This window comes from Chrysochloris asiatica, unplaced genomic scaffold (genome assembly GCF_000296735.1).
Source record: "Chrysochloris asiatica unplaced genomic scaffold, ChrAsi1.0 scaffold00063, whole genome shotgun sequence".
NCBI lineage: Eukaryota > Metazoa > Chordata > Mammalia > Afrosoricida > Chrysochloridae > Chrysochloris > Chrysochloris asiatica.
Window position 1 is genome coordinate 9,903,862 of NW_006408581.1, and position 21,201 is coordinate 9,925,062.

Consider the following 21,201-nt stretch of genomic DNA (forward strand, 5'->3'; position numbering starts at 1 on the left):
GTCCAATGTTGCAATCCCATGGCACAAAGTGTAATTAACTGAAAGCTCTATCAGCTCCAGAGGATAATCCTCTGATGGCTTCTTATGACGCCTGACTCTGAAATTTAGCCCTAAAGTTGACACTCCTACTTGGGTAGGAGCCTTTATTCTTGCCTTATCTAACAATAGACAGGAAATCTGGCCATATGGCCTAGCCGTATTTGCAAGCTGTGAAACTCCAACATAAAAGACAAGAGCCAGCTACTATTTACAAGGAGGCAGTCATTTTGAGAATTATGCAGTGCATATGCAAATACCTAACTGATCTTCAGAAATAAAAGAGTGAACAATCTTTCTCCCATTCATTTTTTTTTTAAATGTTTTATTGTGAATTATATTATAATTTACATGGGAGAACATTAGTTTTACATTCATTCTATCGTATATCGTTTCACTGCCATGGTTACAATCCCTTCCATGCATCATCAACTAACCAAAGGGTATATATACCATGCAAGCCTGCCCCCTACTCTCACCCCACCCTCCAGTCTTCAGCACACAGTCACTCTCCCTCTCTAGATCTAAAGTCTCCAGCTGCTCCATTGCTACATGTCATCATCTCTGTCTCCATCTTCGGCATCACTGCTTATCTGGGTAGGGTCACGCTCTCTGCTATTCACCGTTGATGGTCCTAGGGACCTCCGCTCCTAGACTGCAAAGTTAATCACTCCCTTCCTTACTATAAAATGTATGCCTTTACATTTCCAACCCTCACAATCAGTCCTGATAACAATTATTCACTGTTGTATCACAAGAGACCCAACTGCATTTCATTTCATCAGCTCCGCCTAGACAGATTGGGTACTACTCACTGGATATTCTGCCTTCCTCCAGGCTCCCTGGCTCTAGATTCCATCTTGAAAGCTTGTAAGCCAGTCACTTCTTGCCTTTGTACCCCTCTACCCCCATTAGAGTAGTGGTTATGAATCAGGCTGCAAACCTGAAGGTCAGCAGTTCGAAACTACCATCAGCTCAGCGGGAGAAAGATGAGGCTTTCTACTCCTGTAAAGATTTACACCCTCGGAAACCTTGTACAGGGTCGCTATGGGTCGGAACCAACTCGACGGCACTTAACAACAACAACAACTCCCATTTTGGGTAGCCAATGTACAAGTTGCCCATCCCTGTCTACTCTGTGTGTGGAGGGGGTGGGAATGATTCTTGCTGTAATGATTTGTTCCCTCTTTTGAGTTACTGCATCCATATGCATAAGTCAAGTTCATCAAATTGTATCAGATTACTCTTTTTTTCCTCTTCTTTCTTCTTCTGGTTGAGCTCTGATCATTCAGTCATTGAAGCCAGGTCAAATGGGTATTATCTGCAAGTGTGGGTGTTCTTGTGCATATGCCCTCTCTTTTTATCAGCTGAATGCTTCACTCTCCACTCTAGTCCTCTGTGGCTATGTCACTGACTCTGGGCCCAAGAGTCCCCAGGTCTTGCCACACTGCTGGCCAACCAGGTCTTCACCTGTTTCCCATTCATTTTTCAATCTCTGTCTGCATACCTCCATGGTGGTGACTAGAGGGGGGCCCTGATAAAGTGGACACCCCCATACACTGCACAGGTTCACACTGACCTGCACAGCAAAGGCTACTGGACTAGTCTGTTAGGGTTTTTTTGTTTGTTTGTTTTTGCTTTTACATTTGTTTCTGGTTTTTGCCTTTTTGGTCTTACTTTTTTTCCTGAAGGTGTAAGTTTTCCCTCCCTGTGTTACTCAAGAAGAGGCAGCAATCATGGCCATATAGCCAAGCTATAAGCATGCACTATAATAGCCCATCATCCAGACAGGAGCCAATACACATTCTATAGATAGCCAACACTTGCTAAGATTGCTCACAGTTCCAAAAAAGGACACAACAACCAGAAAGAAACTCACAAAAATACAGAGGAACTAAACAATGCAATCAACCAACTTGACCTCATAGATGTGTACAGAGCATTCACCCCAACAACAGAACAATACACATTCTTTAACAGTGTACATGAAACATTCTCCAGAATTGACCATGTGTTAGGTCACAAAATAAGCCTCCATAAATTTGCAAACATCAAAATACTGCAAAGAGTCTTCTCAGACCAGACTACAAAGCCATAAAACTAGAAATCAACAATAGGAAGACTAAGGAAATAAAGTTAAATACATGAAAGCTAAATAACACCCTGCTTAAAAGCTACTGGGTAGTAGATGAAATAAAATGTGAACTTAACAAGTTTCCTAGAAACAAATGAGTATAAAAACACAACATACCAACATCTTTGGAACATGGTAAAAGTGGTGCTGATGGGGCAATTTATTGCAATCAGTGCACACATCCAAAAAGAACCAAAATTAACACGTTAACATAGCATCTCCAACAATTAGAAACAGACCAACAAAGAGAGCTTACAGTCACCAGAAGACAATAAATAATAAATATTAGAGCAGAAATAAAGGAGATAGAAAACAGAAATAAATTGGAAATAATCAACAGGACAAGAAGCTGGTTCTTTGAAACAATTAATAAAATTGACAAACCATTGGCAAACTTAACAAAAGAAGAGAGGAAGAAGACATAAATAACATGCATAAGAAACCACATGGGTGCTGTCACAACAGTACCAAAGGAAAACTTGAACAGACCCATAACAAAAGAAGAAATTGATAAAGTCATCAAAAAACACCCAACCATAAAAAGTGCAGGTCCAGATGGCTACCCTGGTGAGTTTTACCAAACATTCAGGGGAGAGCTGTCTCCAATTCTACACAAATTATTCCAGAATATATAAAAGGATGGAAAATGTCTTAATACATTCTATGAAACAAGCATAACCCTCATACCAAAACCAGAGAAGGACATCACTAAGAAAGAAAATTATAGACCAATATCCCTCATGAACATAGATGCAAAAATTATCAATAAAATCCAAGCCAACAGAATCCAACAACACATCAAAAAAATAATACATCATGACCAAGTGGGATTCATATCAGGGATGCAAGGATGGCTCAATATTAGAAAAACAATCAGTGTAACCCACCATATAAGAAAAAAATAAAAGAACCACATGATCATATCGATTGATGCAGAAAAGGCATTTGTCAAAATTCAACATCCGTTCCTGATAAAAACACTCAACAAAGTAGAAATTGAAGGGTGATTCCTCAGCATAATTGACTGCATATATACAAAACCAACAGTCAACATCACTCTCAATGGAGAGAAACTGTGAACAGGAACCAGACAAGGATGCCATTTGTCATCACTCCTATTCATTATGGTACTGGAAGTCTTAGCCAGAGCTATACGGCAAGATAGGGAAATTAAAGGCATCCAAATTGGAAAACAGGAAGTAAAACTTGCTCTGTTTGCAGATGATATGATCCCATATATAGAAAACCCCAAAGACTCAGTAAAAAAGCTACTAGACCTCATTGGAACATTCATCAAAGTGGCATGATAGAAGATCAACATACAAAAGTCAGTTGGATTCCCATGTACTAATATGACAGTGCTGCAAATGAAATTAGGAAAGCAATACCATTAACAATAGCCGCCCAAAGGATGAAATATTTAGGCATATATGTAACTGGAGAAACAAAGGAACTATACAATGAAAACTACAAAACACACTATAAGAAACTAAAAGAGACTTAGAAAAATAAAAGAATATACCATGTTTCTCCATAGGAAGACTTAACATTGTGAAAATGACAATATTGTCCAAAGCAATCTACACATATAATGCAATCCCAATCCAGATTCCAAAGTCATTCTTCAAAGAAACGGAAAAAACAATTACAAACTTTATACAGAAAGGAAAGAGATACAGGATAAGCAAAGCACAGCTTAATAAGAAAAATAAAGCTGGAAGCCTTTCACTCCCTGATTTAATAATTTACTAGATGGCTTACAGTGGTGTTGAGGACTAAGGTGCACCGGACCCAAGCTATGTTATTTTCAATAACCTCATATGCATGTGAAAGCTGGGCAGTGCATAAGGAAGACCATAGAAGAATTGATGCTTTTGAGTTATGGTGTTGGAGGAGAATGTTGAAAGTGCCATGGGCTGCCAAAAGAACCAAAAGACTGGTGTTAGAAGAAGTGCAGCCAGAGTGCTCCTTGGAGGCCAGGATGGCCAAACTTGGTCTCTCATACTTAGGACATATTGTTAATAGGGACCAGTCAATAGAGAAGGATATCTTGCTTAGTAAGGTAGAGAGTCAGAGAAAAAGAGGAAGACACCGAGTGAGATGGATTGGCCAAGTGGCAGCATCAATGGGCTCAAGAGTGGCATTAATTGTGAGGTTGGCCCAGGATTGGGCAGTGTTTCATTCTGTTGTGCATAGGGTTGCTATGAGTCGGTACTGACTCAATGGCACCTAACGGCAACAACAGTGGTCAAAACAGCCTAATACTGGTACACTGAAAGATACATAGATCAATGGAACAGAATTGAGAATTCAGAAATTATCCCACCCACATAGAGCCAACTGATCTTTGACAAAGGGTCTAAGTACATTGCATGGGACAGATATATTCTCTTCAACAGATGGTGCTAGCAGAACTGGAAATCGGTATGCAAAAGATTGAAGCAAGGCCTTTACCTCAAGCCATATACAAAAACCAACTCAGCAGGGAATAAAGACCTAAATGTGAATCCAAGAAATATAAAGGTCATCAATGAAAAAATAGGGGCAAATTTGAGGACTATAATACAGGGAACACACAGACTACACAACTCTGCAAAAATTGCACAAACAAAAGAAGACAAAATAGATGATTGGGACATACTAAAAATTAGAAACTTATGTACATCTAAAAACTTCACCAAAAGAGTAAAAAGGGAGCCCGTAGAATGAGCGAAAAATCTTTTGCAACGACATATCAGATAAGGGAATAATTTCTAAAATACATAGATAGGAAACTACAATACAGCTACAAGAAAAAGATAAATAACCCAATTAAAAAATGGGCATGGGACATGAACAGACACTTCACCAAGAAGGAGATCTGGGCAGCCAACAAACATATGAAGAAATGTTCATGATCATTAGCCATTGTTGTTGTTGTTAGGTGCCATCGAATTGGTACCAACTCATAGCGACCCTATGCACAACAGAAAAAATCACTGCCAATCCTGGGCCAACCTCGAGTTGCAAATCAAAACAACAGTCTGATACCATCTCACACCAGCAATAACAGTGAAGTTCAAAAAAGCAGAGGACAATAAAAGCTGACAAGGATGTGGAAAGACTGGGACTCTACTACATTGCTGGTGGGATTGCAAAATGGTCCAACCACTCTGGAAACAGTATGGTGCTTCCTTAGAAAGTTGGAAATAGAAATACATTATGATCCAGCAATTCCTCTACTTGGCATTTATCCACAAGAAGTACATGGCAAAACATGAATAAATATATGCACACCTATGTTCATAGCAGCAAAATTCACCATGCAAAACGATGGAGACAGCCTTAGTGCCCATCAATGGAAGAATGGATAAACAAACCTTGGTACATACACACAATGGAATATTACGCTACCTTGAAGAATAACAAGGAAGCTGTAAGCCACCACATAACATGGATGAACCTTGAGGGCATTATGTTGAGTGAAATTAGTCACAAAAGGACAGATACTGCATAAGACCAGTATTATAAAAGCTTAAGAAAAAATACCCACACTAAAAGGGAAAAAAGCAAAAATAAAATCTTTGTTGTCTACCAGGGCTGGGGGTGGGGCAGACACAGGATAGTTCAGGTGTTAAGGTGGCAATACACAAGAAGGAGGAGGGGAATGGAAGAAAAAGGCAGATAGGAGGACATTTAAGCAGGTTTGCATGGGCTAAATGGTACAGAGGTAAATAGGGATGTATGCTCAACCTTGGAACAACAGGGCTCTGTGATAATGGGGTTGAAGCATAGTCTGAATGCTTAAAAGAGAGAAAATAATTTTAAGATGGGGTCCTGGTGTGGCGTTGTGGTTAATGTGCTGGACTGCAAAGTCATTTGAACCACCAGATCGGCTGTTCAAGCTCACCAACCACTCCTCAGAGACCCTATACAGGGTCACTATGGGTCAGAATCAACTCAACGACACTTAAAAACAACAATGTTAAGATGCTTGACTGTCTTATAAATCTTGGTTTCCCTTGCCTAGTATGATAAAATAGTCACTTCATGGGGAGAGAAAGGAATAGCCAGAAACATTGATGGTTTTGTTGTTGTTGTAAACTGCCTTAGAATCAGTTCTGATTCAGTGTGAGTCTGTATGAGGTTTCTGAGGAGCAACTGAAGGGTTTGATTTTTCAGTCTTGTGGTTAACAGTCCAGTGCTTATCCTACAGTGTCACAGAAGTGAGCATTTATAGTCCATAGGACAATTATATCAGATGAAACTTACCGTATCAGATCACATCATAAGAGTGATTACATCATAGCAGAGCTCTTCACTGAGGTGATAACTGAATTTTATCTTAACTGCTACACCACTGAGAAACCTGGGCCAGTCAAGCTGACACAAAAGCTTAGCTATCGTAGTTTACCCGTTGTCAACTTGGTACCTGTATATGTCTCCTTAAACTATACATAATCTCTAAATAAATACCATTATAAACTCATACTTGTACCTAAAAAGACTAACATACATACAACTAGAAAGAAACTAACCCAATTATGTTGTTGTTGTTGTTGTTGTTGTTAGGTGCCATTGAGTCAGTACCAACTCATGAACAACAGAATTAAATACTGTCAGATCCTACGCCAACCTCACAATTGTTGCCACGCTGGAGCGCATAGATGCTGCCACTTGGCCAATGCATCTCACTGGAGGTTTTCCTCCTTTTCACTGACCCTCCCCACCTTACCAAACATGATACCCTTCTCCAGAGACAGGTCCCTCCTGACAATATGTCTAAAGTATGAGAGATGAAGTTTGGTGATCCTGGCCTCCAAGGAGCACTCTGGCTGCACTTCTTCCAACAGATATCCGTTTGTTCTTTTGGTAGCCCATGGCACTTTCAATATTCTCCGCCAAGACCATAACTCAAAAGCACAAATTCTTCTACAGTCTACCTTGTTCACAGTCCAGCTTTAGCATGCATATGAGGTTATTGACAATACCATGGCTTGGGTCAAGCACACCTTTGTCCTCAAGCTGACATCTTGCTCTTCAACACTTTAAAAAGGTCTTGTACAGCAGATTTGCCTAATGCAAATTTTGACCTCTTGACTGCTGTTTCCATGAGTGTTGATAGTTGGTCCAAGAAGAATGAAGTCCTTGCCAACTTCCCTCTTTTCTCCATTGATAAGAATGTTGTTTATTGGTCAAGTGGTGAGGGTTTTTGTTTTCTTTTCATTGAGACACAATCTATCCCGAACGCTGTGCTCTTTGATCTTCATCATTAAGTATTTTAAGTCATCTTCACTTTCAGCAAGCAAGGTTGTATCATCTGCATATTGCAGGTTGTTAATGAGTCTTCCTCCAATCCTGATGCCATGTTTTTATCCTTGGATTATTTTTTCAGCATACAGGTTGAATAAGTATGGTGAAATAATACAACCCTGTCACACACCTTTCTTAATTTTGAACCACTCAGTGTTCCCATGCTCTGTTTGAACAACTGCCTCTTGGTCCATGTACAGATTCCTCATTAGCACAATTAAGTGTTCCGGAATACTCATACTTCACAATGTTGTCCGTAGCTTGTCATGATCCACACAATCAAAAGCCTTTGCATGGTCAATAAAGAACAGGTGAACATCTTTCTGATATTCTCTGCTTTCAGCCAAGATCCATTGGACGTTAGCAATGATATGTGTTGTTCCACGTCCTCTTCTGAATCGGCTTGAACCTCTAGAAGTTCTCTGTCAGTGTATGCTTGCAGCCATTTCTGTATTACCTCCTCACATCTTCCATTTGCTTTAGCATCTCTACGTCAGAGAGCAATTTTTAGTGTCCCTACTGACTTCCATTTTGACCTTTTCCTTCTTTCTTTTCTTCTTAATGACTTTTTGCTTTCTTCCTGTATGATGTTCTTGATGTCATCTCACAACTCTTCTGGTCTTTGGTCTTTAGTGTTTAATGTATTAAATCTGTTGTTCAGATGATCTCTAAATTCAGGTGGGATATATTCAAGGTCATATTTTGGCTTTCGTGGACTTATTTTCATTTTCTTCAGCTTAAATTTGAATTTGCATATGAGCAATTGATTGTCTGTTCTACAGTCTGCCCCTGGTCTTGTTTTGACTGATGATACGGAGTTTTTTCATTGTCTCTTTCTGCAGATCTAGTCAATTTTATTTCTATGTAGTCCATCTGGCAATGTTGATGTGTATGATGTCTAAAGAAGGTATTTGAAATGAACAAATCATTGATTTTTCAGAACTTTATCATGTGATTTCTACCATCATTTCTATCACCAGTGCCATGTTTTCCAACTGCTGATCCTTCCTCTTTGCTCCCAACCTTTGCATTCCAATTACCACTACTGATCAATGCATCTTGATTACACGTTTGATCAATTTCAATATATCAACTTATATTATCCTTAAATTCTTCCAAGAAAAAATTACAACCTGGGATTAAATCACTCTTCATCTGTGAATCTAGAAAACATGTTTTCAGCTTCCTTATACAATGGTGCAACATTCAAAAGTAGAAATTCCTATTAAAAACAAGATGAATTGGAGGGAAGGATGGGATAACAGGCATCAAACAAGTTAAAAATACAGCAACACATTTACATTAGCTCTCAAGGCTTGAAAATAATCTTCTGCTTCATAAAACCATCTAAGAATGGCCCTGCCTTCCAGTCCCTGGGTGTTGGCCATACACTCTGGATTCTAGGTAAAATTCCCTCATTTATGAGCTGCAGCTCTGCCTTCCAGACCCACTGGAGTTGCAACTCTGCTTTGTCAGATTTGGGGCAGTTCCATTCTGTTAGACCATCTGAGTGGTGACCACACATCCTTGGCCCTCGTAGGCCCTGTTTTTCTACCCCTTCAGGCATTGCATCCCTGCTCCCTCAGCTTTGGGCTTAGGCCCCATATTAATGACAGCACTATACTGGAAGTAAGTTAGTAAAGAAATCAACTCCTTGAAATTTAGAAAACTGTGGCCCCACTCTTAGAAACCCCAGAAGTCATAGTTCTACCCTTAGAGAGCCCAGAAATCATAACCCTACATTTTGAGACAGAGGCTTCCCTTACTCTTTGATCTCTAGAAGAGGTCAGCTTGGTCTCTACTCTGCTCAAGCAAGTATCACAGAGCTTTTCAGCTTAAATGATAAGTGGCCAGAGGTACAGCGCTCCACCAGTAAGCCTTGGCCAGAAGGAGCTCAGCTTTCTTAATCAGTGGATCAGATTCCATGCTGTCTTATGTAGGTCTCCTGGTTCTACTGCTGCAGGTTCTCTGCCATTGCATCTCATTATCTGTGGTGTCTCTAAGACCTCATTAGAATTGCCTCTGACACCCATAAGTCCGCCAGTAATCTCTTACAAGTGATCCAGGCTTTATTATTTGGTAACCTAGTACTCTTCCAGCCTCTGCTCATTTTCCAAATTCAAAACCACTTTCACATTTTGTTATTGTTGTTAGTTGCCATCTAGTTGGTGCCGACTCATAGCAACCTTATGCACAGCAGAAGGAAACACTGCCCGATCCTGGATCAACCTCACTATTATTGCCATGCTTGAGCCCATCGATGCTGCCATCTTGGCCAATCATTCTCACTGGGGGTCTTCCACTTTTTCTCTGACCCTCCACCTTACCAAACATGATATTCTTCTCCAGCAACTGGTATCTCCTGACAATAAGTCTGAAGTATGAGAGATGAAGTTTGGCCATCTTGGCTTCCAAGGAGCACTGTGGCTGCACTTCTTCCAATACGGATCTGTTTGTTCTTTTGGCAGCCCAAGGCACTTTCAGTATTCTCATCCAACACCATAACTCAAAAACATCAATTCTTCTATGGTCTTCCTTATTTACTGACCAACTTTCACATGCATATGAGGTTATTCAAAATACTAGGGCTTGGGTCAGGTGCACCTTAATCCCCAAGCTGACATCTTTGCTTTTTAACACTTTAAAATAGTCTTGTGCAGCAGATTTGCCTAATGCAATATTTCATTTGATTTCTTGACTGCTGCTTCCATGAGTGTTGATAGTTGATCCAAGAAGAATGAAGTCATTAACAACTTCAATCTTTTCTCCTTTGAAAATTATGTTGTTTATTGGTCCTGTGGTGAGAATTTTTCTTTTTTCTTTACATTGAGATGCAATCCATTCCAAAGGCTGTGATCTTTGATCTTCATCAGTAAATATTTTAGGTATCTATTAAAATAGCACCTCATTTCTGGTACTAAATTCTGCCTTAGTTATCTAATATTGCTGTAACAGGAGTACTAAAGTGAATTTTAAAACAGAAATTTGTTTTCTCATTATTTTAGAGGCTAGATGTCCAAATTCAGAGGGCCATCTCTGTAAAAGGTCTTTGTCTCCTTTCAGCATTTATAGGACCAGCATTCCTTGGAGATTTCCATGGGTCTTGGCATAAGTATGTCCGTGGATCTAGGAGTTTCACAGTGCAAGGACCCCGTGACCAACAAATGCTCCCTGCTCTTCTTACTTGGTGGTAGTAAGTCCCACTATCTCTGTTTACATCTCTATTTTTTTATATCTCAAAAGAGATTGACTCAAGATACAGTCTATTTCAGTAGGTTGCATCTGACCTCATTAACATCATGTAAGTGAGGATTTACAACACATATAATAATCATACCAGATGAGAGTCCTGGTGTGGTACTGTAGGGTAAGCACTGGACTGATAACTAAAACGTAGGTAGGCAGTTCAAAATCACTCTCCAAAACCTTATATAGGGTCACCATTAAAAGGAACCAATTTGAGGGCACACAACAACAGAGCTAATCACATCAGATCACAGCATGTGAATGATTACATCATATTACATCTCATCATGGAATTAACAGTTACATTGTCACAGCTAAATCACTGAGAAAACTGACCCAGTCAATTTGACACAAATCCTAAACCATTACAGGAGGTCATTCACAAAATCATAATTTTGACAGGACATTAGTGAATGGAAGTCTCATCTTAATTTGATAAATTAAAAAGTAGCCTATGGAAATCAAAAACAAAGCAAAAATCTTGGGAAAAGCTGTGGTGTGAGGAACACCTCTGTATGAAAAAACTGAATATAAAAATTTCAGTAGTTTGCTAGTCCAAAACCGGGTAATTAACAGAATAAAGCGAAATTTACAAATTTGCTAAGTGATCAATTAAAAACAAAAGTATCAAACTTAATAAAATAAAAATTGGGTATCTACTGAAATGATCCTTAAATAGTGAAGGCAATAAAAAAGAATTTCTCAGATAATAAACAACTGAGGGAAGCCAATGCCAGAAGATCAGTTTTATTATTTTTTTAATGTTAAGAAACTTTGTTTCGGCAAGTGGAAAATGGCCAGATTCTGATTTAGATTTTAAAAGTGCATTGGGAAGGAAAAAGTAAACTAAACTAAAATATTGTTATTTTTAAATCCTGTAAAATAATAATAATGATGTATTTTGTAATATTATAGCAAAAGAGAAGTGAAATGAATGACAGAAATGTCACAAGAAATGGAATAAACTCTGATAAGATGTTTACACTATACATGAAGAGGCATCATATTATTAGGAGAACTAAGTTGAGTTAAAGTAGCCTTCTAATTTGTGTAACAAAAACTATTTTTTTAAGAGCTATAATAGAAATGCCAAGAGCAGGGAGAAAATCAGTTTTACTAAAATGTTCAATTAAAGCCAGAAAAGGCAGGAACAGAGAGGGTGGAAATAGTAATAGAAGAAATGCAGCAGATAAAAAACCATCGACAACCTCAAAGGTGTTATTCTGAAAAATCTCCTAACGATCACAGGTTAAAAAAATAATAAACAAACAAACAAAAACTTGATCAAACAAATAAATAGCAACAACACTAGTTTTTTTTTTTTTAAGCATAAAATAAATGGTTTTAAATCTTTTTTTTATTTTTGGCACCAAAGAATGGTAGAAGTTTGTTAGTTACTGCATAGTCAATAAAGACAACTATGAAATATACAAAGAACACAGAAGCTAACAGGGCAAAGAAGCAGCATGAGCAGACTAAAAGCTCCCTGCATTTTAGCAAGGTAATGAAGCCATGCTGCTGATTGCTTTTACTTGAATCAATGCTTTTACTCCAAAAATTGTGCCAATGTCTGTGCATCGCTGCACCTAGTATAATTTAATGAGTCAGTGCTAATAATAAAATCACAGAATTTTTCAAAAAACACAATATACATAATACATTCAGAATCACAGTTTGCTTTTTCTTCTTCTTTTTCTCCCTGAGTGTGTAGGTGTTTTCGTCTCTTGTGTTTCTTCTTTTATATCAACAGCAGGTTGTTTGAAAATAATCTCATTATCTTCATCATCACTATTCATTTCTGCCACTTCAGATTTTCATCTCTCTAAAACTGATGGTGTGCAAACTGGTATAGAGACCTGGGTATTTGTAGAGTTCTGAAGATCAGTGTTCGAAAGACTCGTTTTTTTTCTTTTTTGATAAAATCAATGGAGGAAAATCATAAACTATTCTTTTTTTAGCTATCTTCTTTCTGAGTAATTTTTCTTTGTTCTTAAATTGCTTATTCATCTGTAACTTTTCTGTAGGTGTCCGTTTCTTATTATACCATTTCACAGCCGGATTTGGTGGCTTTGAAAGGGAACATCTTAGTCTTTGAAAAGTTTTTCATGTACTTTTTCAGATGGCATCAAATCATATTTCAAGAGTCTTTCACCAAAAAGTTAGTTGTTCATTGTTTTAGCAACTATCTTGGCAACATCATCAGACTCAAACTCCACAATAACTCAGCCTTTACTATTTCTAGTCTTTGTACTTCTGGATAATCTGAGTCATGTAACTGTATCAAACTGGAAGAAATACACCTTTAGCTGGTGTTCAAAAAGGCCTTGGGACAAGTGGTCCACATATACTACTCCAAGATTAAGTTTCACTTGCTGGGTCATGTGCTGGCAAGCCTGCATCACCTGCTTCTGAAACTTGGCCTGTTTCTGTTGTTCAGTGACAGGAGCAGCTTAGCAGAACCAGAAAACATGGCCAAGCTGAAGCACCCCAACTTTTTGATATTCATTTAATGAATATATAAGAAGAGAAAAAGAGCAAATTAAATTTCTGATTATTTTCAAAAAAATAGATTCAAAAGCTATGACATAAAGAAAAAATCATTATTAGTAGCCCAAAATAATTGATATACTGGATGGGTGATTGATCATTTAAAGAGACACAGAATATTTATGTAGACACCAAATATATTCCCCCAAATAATTATAATGACTGCATTTATTTTAAAATGTGTCCAGTAAGTCTTTCATACTCCTCTTTCTAGCAATTAGTTCCCCAATCCCTTTACTGATTGGTTTTGAACAAATTGTGTATGGGAAGGGAACAAGAGTAACATCGTTATGGAAGGCACTTCCTTGATCAAGTCATCAAGACTAGTGTCGGCAGGGTTAAAATACATTGAGAGCATTTACTCCCTGGTATGGTGCAGTGTAAAATCATCTAATCTTCCTAAAGTTCATCACTGATTTAATCATTGGAATGTTTAAAAAAACTGAGACTCAATTTTCAAAGTATCTTATCTACAATTTTTAAATGAGTCAAGTTCATGAGAAACCAGAAAGATGAAAAACTATCATAGATTGGAGGAGACAATTAAGTTCAAATTGTTTTAGATCAGGTTTTGTAATAGAAGATAATCTAGTAGAAAATAGAAGAAACTGGATCAATGTACCAATGTTAATTTCTTCTACCAAAGTTAATTTTTTTATTATTATTATTTATTAAGAGCACCTTGTGAATATATTAACAGTATGGGAAGTTGTGTAAAAGAGATACAAAACTCTGTACTGTACATGCCTGTCTTCTTAAAATCAGAAATTATTCTTTAAAAAATAATTTAAAAAACTAAATACGCACTTATGTGTGCTTCATTAAGGTGTGTGCTTCATTAAGGTGACCTGCAACTAACTTGCACTTTCATATGCTAAATTTAATAATCTAAGAATCAGCATTCCTTTAACCTAATCAAAATTTCAAAATAGGATAATGCATATGTTTTAATTGTCTTAATTTATTAAAATGCATATTCTATTTTTCTGCAAGTTAAACAGACATATATTTTACTGGTCACCAGATGCTCCTTGGAAACCCTACACAGGGTCGCTATGGATCAGAATCGACTCAATGGCACTTAACAACAATAGCAACATATTTTATTGGGAGAGTCTTGATGTAGCACTGTGGGTTAATGCGCTGGACTGCAAGGTCATTTTGAACAGCAAGGTTGTTGTTTCAAGTTCACCACAGCTCTTCCAAAACCTTATACAGGGTAGCTATGAGTTGAAACTGACTTGATAGCACTTAGCAGCAATAATATTTTACGGGGGAGTTCTGATGTAGTGTTGTAGGATAAGCACTGGACTGCTCCTCAGAAACCCAATACAGGGAAGTTATGAATCAGAACCAACTAGATGACACTTAACAACAACAATAACAAATACTTTATTGGAGTTATTTCTCTTTTCACATTAGGATATAACCAGCAGAGAGTTTGTTATTAATAATTTTAGTATTAGTTTTAATATAATTCTGTAGCACAAGAGTTTTTTTTTTTTTTTTTAAGGTTTTTATTGTGGGTTGAGTGAAAGTTTACAGGGTAGATCAACAGTTTTACATTCAACAAATCATACACCTTGTTTCATTACAAGGGTTATAATCCCCTCCATATACCATCAGTTAACAGTATTTCGCTCTATTCACTTTAGCTTTAAAAAAAACCTCATAAAACACTCTGGCATATATAACAATTTACACCTCCAAAGGGCACATTCTGCAAGTCTGCTTCCTGGCCACCAGCTCTTAGGCCGTCTCTTCCCATGAATCTAGAGTCCTCAGCTGCTCCCCCTCTCCTTGACCCCATCTCTTCCTATCTCTGGCACTACTGTTTCTCTGGATAAGGTCCCACATTCTGCTTGTGCTCTTCTTCCTTGATGGTCCTAGGGTCTTATGTTTCTGGACTGTAAGATTAACCACTTCCCTGTTTTTGTTACTAAACTTCTACCTTTACAATTGTGACAGTTGCAATTAACCATGATAGCAATTATTTGCTATTGAATCATATGAATCTTATCCCCATCTCTTTTTACCAGACCCATCTAGACAAGATGAAAACTATTCAGTGGGGACACTTTCTTCCCTCTCATACTCTTAAACTAAACTCCCTCTTGAAACTTTGTAAGCCAATCACTTCATGCCTTTATCACCCGGAGCTCTGGTAGCGTAGTGGTTACGAATCGGGCTGCGAACCTAAAGGTCAGCGGTTCGAAACTACCAGCTGCTCCGCGGGAGAAAGATGAGGCTTTCTACTCCCGTAAGGATTTACACCCTCGGAAACCCTGTACAGGGTCGCTATGGGTCGGAACCGACTCGACGGCACGTAACAACAACAACATTTTAGGTAGCCGATGTCTAAGTTGCCCGTCCCTATCTACCCTGTGTACAGAGAGGATAGCATTGATACTTGATGTGAAAACTCCTTCCTTCTCTGTTGGTATTTAGAGTTACTACCTCCATGAGTATAGCTCAGGTTCATCAAATTGTGGCAATTTACCCTTGTTTCCATTATAAAAAAATTGTTTTTGTTTTTGGTAATCTTCTTCTAGTCAAGTTCTGATTATCAAGCCATCGATGTAGGTCAAATGGGTACTGTCTGCAAGTTTGGGTGTTCTTGTGCATCTCCCCTCACTTGATATCAGCTGGATGGTTCACTCTCAGCTTAAAGCATATATCTAAGAAGGAACAAGAGATGTGTGTGTGTGTGTGTGTGTGTGTGTGTGTGTGTGTGTTTGTATATATGTGTTGGGGGGTATATCTCATACAGTGCTCAATAATTTTGTTAAGTTCTCAAAATGGCTATACTCGTGTTCTCACCAGAAAGTTAATAATTTATGTATATTAATTTCAAAGACATTTTGCTTACTAATGTTTTAATTTAAAACTGCTGCCTTCTTTCAACTTTCATTTGATCTTCGCAATAGTCCTTATTTCCCTCAAAAAAGTACTTTGTCTCCCTCAGTTGAATTTATTCTCCTTATTTATTCTGACTGCTCTAAATATTTGTTTAAAGATACGTGAACAATTAGCCTTTCTTCCATTCCTCTTATCTTACAGACAAGAAGACTTAATATGAAGTTTTTAAATTATTCATTCAGGCTATAAATAAAAATGTGACTCTTTACTTTAGTAAACATCCAATTTTAAGGCTATTAATAAGAGTAATAGACATTTAACAAAATAGATGAGTATACTGGCACCATTACTTGTATTGAAGTGACCATGCCTTGATATATTTTTTATGAATTTTTATACCATTGCTATCCAACTTCATACATTTATTGGAAACTTTTGGTTAAAATTAAGGTCAAAGGACAATTAAAATAATTACCACCCTCAAAATATATTTTTTTTTTTTTTTACAATTGAATTCTGTAAGTTTCCAGTTGAGTCTTACCTTTCATTCCCAGGTAATTGTCAATAGTGCCTCATACAAGCTGACTTTTCTAAACCACAGACATTCTCAGTGTGTTATGAGTCATTCCTTGTGAGCTCCCTTTGCCTTTGGATCACTGTGGAGGTGAGAAATCTTGAAACAGAATGAATGAATGAGAAAACATGTATTTTAAAATGTAGATCTTTGTGTCTTAGCATGACAAAAACAACTTTCTTTTAAATTTGTTTCTTTACATGAATACACTGACTGGTTTTATATGTGTGTATTTGTAATTTTCCTTTGCAGCAGTCCAAGGACTTACAGTACTTTAAGGCTTTATGTTGATAAATTAGAGCATTCATTTCTTATAACACAATGCGTCCATCTTTAGGACTTCATAATAGCTTCTGATATCTATAATGGATTAGCATTCCTATTTCGCAGATTGAAAAAATAAAATGATTGTTATCAATAGCTATTTTCCTCTTTTAATAATTCTTTGCTAATATTGCAGGAAGCACTGACACTTGATTCAAGATGTCCGTAACTGGTTTGTGAATGTGCCATTTATTTTTGTCACAAAGTCAATGACAATGAAGTGCCCAATATGCATGAAGCTACAATTCTTATAAAATTACTTGAAAATAGATAGCTTGAATATTTGTAGCTTTCCTACGACTCTTGTTGAGGATCTGTTCTAATAACCACTTATATGTAATCAGATGGACTTTATGCAACCTCATCTTGTAAATGGACCATGCAAACGCTTCCCCATTATTGCAGTCATAGCTCACAGGCTGTCTAAGAGTTGCTAGTCATTCTGCACTGAGACAAATTGCTGCTCTAACAATAGAAATCACACTGGCCTTCACATAAGCCATGCCTCTGTACTTTGAAGGCTGATATAATAATTGCTAAGGGACATAGAGTTCACCTATTAGACTGTCTTCTCTGTTAAATTTGTGACTAAGATCTGTGCTTTAGATAAAACTATGAAAAACTATTTTGGATCAACTGTTTAAGTCACAGGGTATGTTATGGTACCTAAAAATTTTTATAAAATATGAAATTTAATATACAAAATATGCAAATATATAAAATAACTGTCCTCAAACAGCCACCATTCTGTTAACGTAATTATAGACATGATTCATTTGTAATGATAGTCAAGGTACTTCATGTATATTTTGAGCATTTCAAATTAACATAAACATATGAATCTAAAGAATAAAAATCTAGCAATTAAGAGATTTTTTTTTCATTGCTATGAAGTGTAACTATTTAAAACCAAGGAAGAATACATACTAAATGAGACTTATGTGAAGAATCTCATTAGATAGATCGATCGATAGATAGATTTTTCCTGTAAACAATAAAGTAACACACATTGGCACATATCTGCAATATGAATTTTGTAAATGATGTGGTTAATGTGTTATTATTATTGCTGTTAAGTGCTATCGAGTAGGTTCCGACTCACAGCAACGCTGTATAGCGTTTCCAAGGAGTGTCTGGTGAATTTGAACTGTCCACCTTGTTGTTCAAACTGACCTTGTGATCCAGTGCTTATCCTATAATGCCACGCTGGACTCTGTGGTCTTATTATGGCATGCTTAATCTTATATATGATCATCTAAAGAACTATTTGCAAAGCAATTTAAAAAAATAAAGGTTTCAAAAATTAGGTTGTAAAGAGAAGTATCTTAAAACACTTCTCAAATTTGTAAATTTATGACCATATTTTCAAATAGGTATATATGATCTAGGGTGACAATAAAGAACATCATTAAATTTATTTTCCTCCATAGCTTTTGTTGTTGTTGTTATGTGCCGTTGAGTTGGTCCTGACCCATAGCGACCCTGTACAGGGTTTCCAAGGCTGTAAATCTTTACGTGAGCAGAAAGCCTCATCTTTCTCCCGCGGAGCAGCTGGTAGTTTCGAATTGCTGACCTTGTGGTTCGCAGCCCGATTCGTAACCACTACGCTGCCAGAGCTCCTTTTTAGAAGGCTGAAAATGGAATGGCTGTTATTACCCATACTGTGGTCTAGCTCATTTATTCAATTTTAAGCATCCTAAAAGACTATCTTTTTGTTAAGTGCTATGGAGTCAGTTCTGACTCATAGAAACTGTGAGTAGTGTTTCCAAGGAGTAGCTGGTTTGAAACACTAACCTGTAATTAGCAGTATAGTGTTTATCCTACAGAGCTACACCGGGACTCTAAAAAACTATGGAGGAAAATAAATTGAATGACTGATATTATCCATTCTATGGTGTAGATTGGAGTCCTACTGTGGCATTATAGGATAAGCACTGGACTGCAAGGTCAGCTTGAAACTACAAGGTCTGCAGCATCAAAACCACCAGCTGCTCCTTAGAATCCCAATCCAGAGTCTCTATGAGTCAGAACTGACTCTATAGCCCTTAGCAACAACATGATCTACATCAGCATTGTTACTAGGACACCCATGAACAGTTGTATGTGTGAGTTCATTTCATCATTTTTTTCCAAACACTAATTTTCAGACTTTCATATAAAAAAGTTTTCAGATACTTAACCTAGAATAACAACACATGTCATCAAGTTTGAAAATAACCAGTGATAACAATTAAGGTTATTTTCTTTATAAGAGGTATTTCATCTAGACTTTGAAAGATCCCCCATATATGGTACAGTTCCACTCCATTAAAATTTTTGTCCCTGCTGGAAAAAAAAAAAAGTTCGTTTCAGGAGCACAACTAGATTCTGATGCATTAGGGTCACAAAGTCTTGATGTCCATAAAGATGCAACTTGTCCTTTTGGATCAAATGCAAAAACAAAACCCTCTTATTAACCAAAATAGAAAATCAGTTTCCAATATATAATAATGTTAGTATCAAAATTGTAATAATTAATATTTGCAATCATATTCTGCACATTTATGATATGCCAAAAACTTTAGTAAACTTGTTTTATAGTAAGATTCAAATTCATTAGATTATTTCTTCATTCAAATTGCTAATATTTAATGGAGAAGGGTTTAAAATATGCTCACCATGGACTTGTATTTTATGCTTAATTTTGACAATTTAGAAAAGAATAAATCATGACATAGCAATAAATATTTGTAAACACTATTATTTGTCATTTTTGCCATCATAGTATTTATTTAATTTGTATACGTGCATAGAAGGCATATACAAAGGAATGTAAAGAAAATGAATGAGCCAATAATGTTCTGTTTCAAATAATGTTATGTTCTTTGTGCCTTTGAGTCAATCATGATTCATAGCACCGTATAGGACAGTGTAGAACTCTAATCTTTACAGAAGCAGATTGTCACATCATTCTATCATAGAACTGTTGGTGGACTCAAACTACCTTTTGGTTGCCAGCTAAGCACTGACCACTGTGTCACCAGAGTTTCTATTTTGTTTCAAATAATGATGACTTATAGAAATTTTCATTTTTCATAATTGCTATATACACTGAATCAAAATCAACTTGTCAGACACAAAGTATGCACACAGTTGCTGTAAACTCCCAAACAGTAAGGCCTTGTGTGTGTCAGAATACAACTGTTTTCCATAGGGTTTTTAGTGAGTGCTTTTTAAAAAGTAGAACACTAGACCTTTCTTCTACGAACTTATGGGTGGATTCTTAACTCCAGGTTTTTGCATAGCAATTTATCAACTATTTGTATCACTTTGGACACAGACACATGTAAACATAAACACATATTTTGTTTTTGCTGTTGTTAACTGCCGTCAAGTCGGTTCCTACTCATAGTGACCCTGCATAAGGTTTCCAAGGAACAGCTGGAGAGTTTGCACTGCTGATCTGTTTCAAACTGATCTTGTGGTCCAGCGCTGTATCTCAGGGAGCCGCCTCAGGAGTTGTTGTTGTTGGTAGGTGACATCGAGTTGGTACCAACCCGTAGTGACATTATGCCCAGCAGAACAAAACACTGCCCGATCCTGGGCCAACCTCACTATTGTTGCCACGCTTGAGTCTATCGATGCTGCCACTTGGCCAATCCATCTTGTTGGGGGTCTTCCTCTTTTCCTGTGACCCTCCACCCTACCAAACATGATATCCTTCTCCAGAGACTTGTCCCTCCTGACAATATGTCCAAAGTATGAGAGACGAAGTTTGGACATCTTGGCCTACAAGGAGCACTCTGGCTGAACTTCTTCCAAAATAGGTCTATTGGTTCTTTTGTAAGCCTGCAGCACTTTCAATAATCTCCTCCAACACCATAACTCAAAAGCAGCAATTCTTCTATAGGTTTTCCTTATTCACTTCCAGCTTTTGCATGCATATGAGGTTATTGAAAATACCATGGCTTGGGTCAGGCGCACCTTAGTCCTCAAGGTGACATCTTTGCTCTTCAACGCTTTAAAAAAGATCTTGTGCAGCAGATTTGCCTAAGGCAATACAGCGTTTGATTTCTTGACTGCTGAATCCATGAGTATTGATAGTTGATTCAAGAAGATTGAAGTCCTTGACAACTTCAATCTTTTCTCCATTGATAAGAATGTTGTTTATTGGTCCAGTGGTGAGGATTTTTGTTTTCTTTATATTGAG

At 37.3% G+C, this 21,201-nt stretch overlaps 1 pseudogene; it reads right to left on the bottom strand.

The window, feature by feature from the left end:
- Nucleotides 1-12,522: 12,522 nt before the first annotated feature.
- On the bottom strand, nt 12,523-13,214 carry LOC102811514 (annotated as a pseudogene).
- Between the last annotated feature and the right edge of the window lie 7,987 nt (nt 13,215-21,201).